At 36.6% G+C, this 10,145-nt stretch overlaps 1 pseudogene; it reads left to right on the plus strand.

Annotated features, from left to right (window-relative positions):
* Positions 1-7,704, plus strand: part of LOC149170474 (F-box only protein 6-like) — a 56,769-nt pseudogene extending 49,065 nt beyond the window's left edge.
* The last annotated feature ends 2,441 nt before the right edge of the window (positions 7,705-10,145 follow it).

The raw sequence follows: 10,145 nt of genomic DNA on the forward strand, positions 1-10,145 counted from the left end.
GTGGTCCACTTCCAGTTGTGTCATTCTCTGGCTGCAAGTATTTCTTAACTTTCATTGATGATTTCTCCAGACGCACTTGGGTATACTTCTTAAAACTCAAGAGTGAAGTATTTAACACTTTTTTGGCCTTCAAGGCCTTTGTTGAAAAACAATCTGGACATCAAATTCTTAAGTTAAGATCTGATAATGGTGGAGAATATGTTAAAAACACATTCATCAACTATTGCACTGAGAATGGAATTCAAATGCAACATACTGTTCCATATACTCCACAACAAAATGGTGTAGCTGAAAGGAAGAATCGCACCTTAAAGGAAATGGCTAATTGTATGCTACAATCTAAAGGACTTGGTCTTAGTTTTTGGGCAGAAGCAATTAACTGTGCAAATTACATAATAAATCGTACTCCTACTAAGGCTTTAAAGAATATCACTCCAAAAGAAGCATGGAGCTCAATCAAACCAGATGTAAGTCACTTTCGTGTTTTTGGAAGTGAAGCGTGGGCCCATATTCTAGATGAAAAGCATAAAGCTTTAGAACCTAAGAGTGAAAAATGTACTTTTGTTGGATATTCTGAAGATGTCAAAGGCTATAGACTTATTCCATTTAAGTCCAAAAATGTTATCATTAGAAGAGATGTAAAATTTGATGAAAATATATCGGCCTGCGAGCCTAGTCCGGCGGATGTGCCACCTCTCCCTATCTCTTCTACCTTTGAAAACATTTCTTCTTCAGATGATGAAAGTGAGGATGACAATCCTCCCCCACCATCTCAGGATCCTCCTTCAGCTCCTGAGCTTCCAAAATGGGTTCGTGCTACTCGAGATGCAGCAGGTGATCTTGCCGGTGATCCTACAGATCAGCGACGCACACGTTCTCAGTTCGAGAGAGCCTCTTCTTTACTGGCTCAAGCTCCAGTAAATTATGATCCTGACACCTTTGCAGAAGCTTCAGGCCATCCAGATTGGGAAGTAGCTATGAATGAAGAATATCATTCATTATTGGCAAATGATACATGGGATCTTGTTCCTCTACCAAAGGGACGAAAACTTGTTAGATGCAAATGGGTTTACAGAACCAAGTATGGACCAGATGGCAAAGTTGATAAACATAAAGCTTGTCTTGTTGCTAAGGGTTTTTCACAGGTTGAAGGCATTGACTACACTGAAACCTTCTCCCCTGTTGCCAAAATGAACTCTATCCGCCTTTTTCTTTCCCTTGCTACCTCTTTCAAATGGGAAGTCCATCAGATGGATGTTAAATCTGCCTTCTTGCATGGGGACTTGCATGAAGAAATCTATATGGAACAACCCATTGGCTTCATACAAACAGACTCCAACCTTGTATGTCGACTTAAGAAATCCCTTTATGGTCTCAAGCAAGCTCCTTGGGCTTGGTATGCCAAAATGGATAGCTTTCTTTTAGAATCTGGCTTTTCTAGGTGTCATTCTGACAATACTGTCTACACCAAGAAAGTGGGCAACTCTCTTATCATCCTTGTTCTTTATGTTGATGATCTTATCCTTACTAGTAGTGATCCCAACCTTATAAACCATGTGAAGTCTAGCCTTAAAAGGAAATTTGAAATGACAGACTTGGGACACTTACACTATTTTCTTGGTCTTCAAGTCTTGCAATCCAAGGAGGGTATTTCCCTTTCCCAGTCCAAGTATGCTTGTGATATTCTACGTCATTTTCACATGGAAGACTGTAATCCAGCCCCTTCTCCCTTTCAGTCTGGAGTCAAACTTTTAGCCACTTGTACTTCTCCTGAAGTTGATGCTACCTTATACCGTCAACTTGTAGGAAAACTATTGTATCTAACTCATACTCGTCCTGACCTTTCCTTTGTTGTTGGCCTTGTTGCTCGGTTTATGCAACACCCATGTGAAAGTCATTGGAAAGCAGCTAAAAGAATACTTCGTTATGTTCGAGGTACAGTTCAGTTTGGGATTCATTATAGTGCCGAAGCAGCTCCTCTATTGGTTGGTTTCACTGATTCTAATTGGGCTGGTGACCCTGATGATCGGAAGTCTACTGTCGGTTATGTGTTCACTCTTGGTTCAGGACCTATTACATGGGCTTGTAAGAAACAAGCTGCCATTTCTCTTTCCTCAGCAGAAGCAGAGTATCGTGGTGCCGTAGAAGCTAGTAAGGAAGCCTTGTGGCTTCGTCAGATCCTGTCAGAGTTTGGCTTTCAGCAGAAACATCCGACTACACTTTGGTGTGATAATCAAAGTGCCATTCAGCTATGCAAAGATCCAGTCCAACATCAGCGCAGCAAACACATTGAACTGCACATGCACTTCATCAGAAAGCTCATCCATGACCATGTTCTTGAAGTGCAATATTGTTCAACAGATGATCAAGTTGCAGACATCTTCACAAAGGCTCTCACAGAGGCGAAGTTCACTAAACTTCGATTTATGGTTGGAGTTCAGGAAGTTGTCACTAAGGGGGGATAGGCTCTAGTGCCTCCTTCCTTCTCCTATTGTGTCATATTTGTAAATCCTTCAATCCTATCCCAAGTTGTTCTTAAGGGGGGATGTTAGGATATTCCGAGACATAGGAAATAGTTAAGTACAACTTGGTCTAGTATAGAGTTAGGTATAGAGTTAGGTAAAGTGTGTTTCTTTACCATTGTACATTTTGTAACTTACAATCCGACGGTCACGATATATAGTGATCCAACGGTTCATTCTCTCCTCGGTATTACCGACACTTGATCTATGGCTTGACACCCGATTGGTCCATGATTTCTATTTAAAGCGCATGGAGGGTCATTTGTAGAGAAATCCGTGCATGAGAGAAACATATGTAAATTTTCATTCTTTTATTAATAAATTGCCTGAAGTGGCCGCGTTGGCTCAGGCCGTGGACTGTTTCCCTCTTTGAGGGTTTTAACCACGTCAAAAATACTGGTGTATTGATCTGCGATTTGGTTGTGAGCAGTGTCCTTTGGTGTTCTGTCTGAGGAACTTACCCTGTAAATTCCTACACTGCTCATATATGAAGCTTCATTAATTGGCTCTTAACTATTATATAACATTGGCAAGCGACTTCATGAAATCATGCATACTCCAACTACTCCATTTGGCAATCTTCACGTAATATTTGGTGGCGACTTGTGCCAAGCAGCACCTATGCATGATTCTTGGATGATTCTTAAAGGAACTACTGCTCCTTACATTTTTTTTGAAAGACAATGTCAAAATTTATGAACTAAAAGACGTTATGCGACAAAAAAACAAAGAATTTATGTCCATTTTACACAGAATTATGACAGGTTCACATACATTCCATATCTCTTCTACTTAAACAAAAAATCACAAGAACATAATGAAAGAATGTTATCTTTCATCAACACAGAAACAATCACACTAAATGCATATGATAACATAAATGAGTCAATAAAAACAAATTGCAATAGCAACATCAATATGCAATTGCCAACTACCATTGTGCTAAAAGAATATATATTTGTTGAATTGATTGGTAGGAATTATGACATTCAATATGGCTTGGTCAATGGTGTTGAAGATATTTTTAGAGCATCCACAACATTTTAGAATGGTGCAATTTGGATTGAATTTGTTGATCCAGCAGTTGGCATTATTCAACGAAGAAAAATGGTCCACTTGGTCAAAGATGGAATAATGTCTAATTGGACACTTATTACTAGAATTTGTAGGCATATTGAATCAAATAGAAAAAAAAAAATGCACACAAGAACAATTTCCTATTTAACTAGCATATGCACAAACCATACATTGATCACAAGGCTTGATAATGGATAGATTGGAGTTTGATACAAAAGGGATTAGGCAACATGGACTTATCTACACTACATTGTCTCATATCAAATATATTAAATCCTTGTATTTGCTAAACAAATTGGAACATATAAACTTTTTTCTTTGTGACAAAGTTTCCACTGAACTACAAAGACTTAGACAAAGTGGTTCTTATCAACTTGAATATAGCTTATATTCAACTCAAACAAATGAATGTTTGGCAATATGCTCATTAAACACACGCAAATTATCATTACACTTTGGGGATATCGTTGTTGACTATGATCTAATGAATACTAACATCCTTTGTTTCCAAGAAACAAAAACAAAATCACTTCCATCAAATCCAATGTTTACAAACAAATATCACTGCATACACTTGTTTCACTTACATGGCATTCTCACACATTGCAAAAAAAATAACTATATTTACGATCAACTCATTTATACAACAAGCCATATTGAGTCAACAATTGCAACTTTCTATCTTGAAGGGAAAGCAATTAGACTTGAAAATATATACATTGCAACAAATACAAGTGTTGATGATATAATTGAACTCATCATGTTCATTTTATAGCACACATCACACATCGAACAAATACCCAGTTGTTCTTGTTGGTGATTTCGACTTGGACATGTTGCAAAATAATCACGAACAAATATTTATTCATGCAAAATAACAGCTTCAATCCATAGAAAATTTTAGGGGTGAATCTTAGCCCAAGGGTGAAATTTAAGGGGTTTTATATTTTGGAGGAGATATTTTTTTATATTGCGCCCCTTTTCTATAGTTAGTCCAAAAATTATTTTAAAAATAAATCATTATTACATTTTAGCCATAAAAATAAGGTAGATAAACAATCCAAAGGCCCGATTCGCCTGGTTTGGAGATTGGATTTGGTTGCAATCGCCCGATTTCCTGGTTTGGAGGTTGGATTTGGTTGCAATTGCCTGATTTCCTGGATTGGAGGTTGGATTTGGTTACAAATTCCTCGATTTCCTGGTTTGCAGGTCATATTTGGTTGCAATATCCCTATACCATTCTAGGAAATCGAGGGTAGGGTTGAATTTAGGCGATTCGCCTGTAGAAATTCTATAGTCCTCATTGTTGAGCTATGGGTGTGTAAGTTGTGCCTGTGTGAATTCTATAGTGTGAGTGTGTGAATTCTACTGTGCAGATGTGTAAATTCTCTAGTCATTTTTTGAATACGATCTTGTTTGAGGCAAGGTGGTTACTACTACTGGCAGGGTATTTCCAAGTCATTGTATTGGGTTAATTTTTTGTGCTTTCGGTTTTCCCATAGCCATTGGTAGAGCTATTTAATATTTGTCTTCCAGTGATTAGTTTTTCATCTTTGATATGTTTGGCTGCATGCACAAATATTTTTCAGAAATCCTAAATGTGTACATTTTCGTAAAGTTTTATTTTTTGTGTATAACAAGAATTGTGGCAAGGAGCACATCATATGTTGGGAGGTTTTGGGAGGTAGGTTATCCAAAACTATTGGTATGGTTTCCATTATCACATCCTTCCAATTGCACTACCTTTTGCAGAGTCTTGTTACTCTTCAAATGGGAGTTGCAGTTTGAATGGAATTGCAGTACCTTAGAATTGCTTTGCTTTTCATGCTAGGAGAATCTTTTTATGCACCTTAGAAGAGCTTGACATGTAATTGTATATAAATCTCTGATTAGGATATATTTAGTAGTTGTGATGTTTGTATTGTTTATTAAAACCTAGTTTTTTGTTTGCAGTAACCTATCATGGGAATGTAATTGAATAAATAGGAAACGGGTGATTATGATGACCTTGAGAAATTTGGTGGTTTACTCATTTTGAGATGGTATATATATATTTATGAGCAAATCGTCCTAGAATATTTTTCCTGCATTAGCTTGCCTAGTATTTGAATGTCCATAGGAGTTCAATGAGCTTCTTTATGGCTAATACATGTCTCCACTTTCTGGAGCTACAGTTTCAAAGATGAAGTGTTTCTTGTCATGGAAATCATTGGAAATTATATGAGAGAGGATAGCTATGATAAATCGATTCATTATAAAACTATAAGCCTTGATAGTTTCTCAAATTGTCTACAAAACAATAAGTTTGACCTCTTGTATGCAAGGGATTTTTTTAAAATATCTTCTATATTAACTATTCATAATATATAACGAGGGTTCTTATTTGATTCTAGACAGATTATAATTCAAAAATAAATTAAAATACAAATATGGGGATGGACGTGGGAATGTTGTGTATCGTGGTATAATTTCAGTGTCATCCAATTAGAAGCTATTGCAAATGTACTTGAAATCCATCATTTTATTTTTCACCCGTGGTAGTCCCACATATATTGTGTTTGAGTCCCTATGTTGAATATGGGTTTTGTTGAATTGCCAACAAACTATATGGTCATATTTTTTAATATGCTTAGTCTCACATTGTCTGCAGAATATGCTTTCAAAATTTGGCAGAACGTAGTATTTTCATGGGAAATTCCCTAAGTGACCAAACAACATGGTAACTAACCAGTCAGCAGGAATATTGTGAAATATATATTAAGGCAGTTATTGAAATTGAATAAAACTACCCAGTTTACAGATCAAGAGAATAAAAGTGGTATATGATAATTCATCAATGGTGTGTACAGATGCATGCTATCGGAGACTTGGATACAATTGTAAAACTTATTATCTTGATTCTTCAAACAAGGACAATGATGAATTGATAATGTTGGGAAATGACCTTGAACTTATGACTTGCGAAGTTTTTAAGGGATTAGGAGGCTTTTTGATTGCTTTTTAGATTGGTTCTTATCATGAAGGAGCAGAGCGAAATACAAGGACTGCAGGCAGCTGATATTCCATATCATTTGTGGGAGAATATCTTGGCTAGACTGTTGATTTCGAACCTATTTAGGATTTTGAGAGTTTGCACAACCTGGAATTCAATGGTGTGTATTCAAATTCATTTCTGATGGCCTACAAGAGGCTACCCCTGCAAGACCTTTTCTTCATTCTGTTTGCAGAAAATTGTAATAGAAATGTTGTTGTTGCCTATAATCCTATAGATGACAAGTGGGTTGTTATTCCCATGTCCTACATGTCATCTTCATGCCCTTGTTTTGTAACATGTTCAAGGCTTCGTAAGCCTATAGTATTAGGTGGGGGTATGTTGGTAGCAGAGAACAGAAAGGGGTCCCTTGTTGTCTATAATTTATTCACCAAAAGCCATAGGATTTTGCCTCCCATGTTACCTATGAATTCTCCCTATGTGGTAGCAATGGTGGTGTATCCAAAGAGAGGCAGTGAGTATCAAATTTTGGTTGTAAGTATTGTTGATGGGATTTCTTCATAGGTGTATGATTCTAGGAGTGATTCATGGAACATTTGTGGTAGTTTTGACGGGAGGTTTGCCATGTTGGGGAATGTTGCTCATTTAGATGGCTTTTTATTCTACCTCACCCATGGTCCTGATCACTTGTTGGCCTTTGATGTTGATGTTAGAACTTGGGATTTGGTTGAGGTTACCATGCCCCCTGTGGTTTTCCCACATATACTGGAGCACGAGGGGTCCTTGATTCTTGTTGAGGTTATCGAGGAGCTTGGATTTTTTAAGAAGATTAATATATGGGAGCTCAACAAGTTTGTCAAGAAATGGCAGAAAGTGTACAGTATGCCCAATCATCTCTTTAGTAAATTTAACCATGGTAATCTTAATCACTTTTTCACTGTTGGTCTTCAGGGTAAGATTTGCTTTTACAGAAACTACTCTCTAGTCATTTTCATGTATGATCTTTTGGAGAATAGATGGTGTGGATTGCCACATTGTCCTATTTACAGTCGCTTGTGTAAGCCAAGATGGTTTTACCTTGCATTGGAGCCCTGCGTTGACACGATGGTATAATGTAGGTATCTTAGTTAACCTATTCCCGATAATGCAATCTCATAAATTTCATTCAAAATGTGGGCTTCTTACCTTCATTGTGTCTCTCTGTAATTATCTGACAAAGATAAGGAATGTTGCTCGTTTATAAGGTTTTTTGTTCTACCTCACCCATGGTCCTGATCACTTGTTGGACTTTGATGTTGATGTCAGAACTTGGGATTTGGTTTAGGTTACCATGGCCCCTGTGGTTTGCCTGCACATACTGGAGCAAGAGGGGTCCTTGATTCTTGTTGGGGGTATCAAGGAGCTTGGAGTTTTGAATAAGATTAGTATATGGGAGATCGATGAACCTGTTAAGTAATGGAAAAAAGTGTGCAGTATGCTTGATCATCTCTTCAGTAAATTCAGTCATGGTAATCTTAATCACTTTTTCACTGTTGGTATTTGGGGCAAGATTTTCTTTTACATAAACTACTCTCTAGTCATTTTCATGTATGATATTTTGGAGAATAGATGGTGGGGATTGCCACACTGTCCTCTTTACAGTTTCTTGTGTAAGCCAAGTTAGTTTTGCCTTGCATTGGAGCCTCGCCTTGATGCGATGGTATAATGTAGGTATCTTAGTTAACCTATTCACGATAATGCAATCTCGTAAATTGCATTCAAAATGTGGGCTTTTTTACCTTCATTTGTGTCTCTCTCTAATTATGTGACAAAGATAGGGAAAGTTAACAGACATACTAACATCTGAAGTGTAAGGGCTAGGTTGTGTTATTTTATATTCTAAAAATGATGTACGATTGTTGTGTTGATGTCTCATTTTTTGTTAATGAGTTATCAATATTTTTCCCACATCATCTGCCACATTTACTTCCCAAAATTATTGAGTACTCCTAAGCTACTAATGTTAGAAGTGAACACTAAGAGGATGTAATAGGATCTTAATCCATTTATAATAGAGTTCATAAGGTAACTTCTAGGCTACTACGGTGTGTACAAAAATATTTAAGTGAGACAGATAAATTTGGAACTATGGATGTATATTCAACTATTTCTGTAGATATGAAAGGGTTGATAGGTGTCAAAGAGGAAAACTCAAATAGTCTTGCTAACAAGAATCACAAAATTTTATTGATAAGCATTGAAGGTGGGATGGGGAAGATTTCAACACTTCCTATTTGTAACAAGTGTATGTAACAGTGCATTGAATCACCTTAAAACAAATAGATGTAAAAAACAAACTAGTGACAACAACAAGAAAGAAAAACATCTTCTCTCACTGCTTCGAATTCTACAACCATTGTTGAAGAACAAGGAGGATGGGACCTTAAAAATATAATATGGTTAGAAAAAAATTTAGTCATGAAGGGAATCTAGAAGCTTTAGGCCAGTGTGAAGTCTACACTACTTGGTTTTGGGATTTTCATTTATTTCATGGTGAGAAAATTTTGTATTTGGCTAGGCAATGACCTTAAAATTAGAGGAATATTATTATTAATTATTTCAAATGAATAGTGTAAATATAGCAACAGAAATTATGAGAGAGAATTTCTTAGGATTGTAGCAATTTATTGTACTTGCACAGTAGAAAACAACTAGCAATGTGTTGTTGCTAGGCAAGAATTGCCTTGGAGTTCAGTTCTCTAGAGTTTTATTTCTCCTGGAAACCTCTAGTTTGCACATCAAGCAATATAGGAACAGTTTTCACACAGCTTTTGATAATGACCAAAAATTAGAATCTGTAAAACTAAGTATTGGTGTTATATTTACTATGCTTATGCACAAAATTCAGTGCTCTATAGTAGACCCTTTCATCAATTTGGTTGAATTTTCTCAGCTCTCTGTTATATGATATATCTTGTTGGAGGAAGACCTTTTTCACAATTTGGTTGACATTACTCAATGCTCTATTGTATCTTGTTTTAGGAAGATATATTTAGAAAGAATATCAATTTCACTATGGAAGTAGTTGGAGTGCCATGACTCATAAATTTGTGAGAGAGGATGTGGTGAGGAGTCTATGATTGTATTTTGAGCCAATTCAAACCTCATTCAAATCCATTAACTTAGATGAGAAGATAATTGTTGGTATGGTCAAGGATGTTCGAATCAAGTTGGGGGAATGGATCAGAAGGACAAGTCTCACCATTGTTCTATTGGATGACTATTAGGTGGTGTTTGGACAAGATTTCATGCAAACAAAGAAGGCAGTTCCCATTCTGCACTTAAATAGAATGTGGATGCAAATTTTAAATCCCAACCATGGCACATGGCAGCCTTATTTCAGATGTGAACACAAAATATTGTTATGGTTTAAGAAATTTCATGTTCATGGTATACTACGAAGTGTAAGGGTTAGGTTGTGCTATTCTATATTCTAAAAATGAAGTGTGATTGTTGTGTTGATGTCTCATTTGTTGTTAATGAGTTAGTAATAGTTTTCCCACATCATCTGCCAC

This window comes from Pinus tabuliformis, chromosome 4_2 (assembly GCF_031772625.1).
Source record: "Pinus tabuliformis cultivar Carrire ecotype Pingquan chromosome 4_2, CPIR1, whole genome shotgun sequence".
Classification (NCBI taxonomy): Eukaryota; Viridiplantae; Streptophyta; class Pinopsida; order Pinales; family Pinaceae; genus Pinus; species Pinus tabuliformis.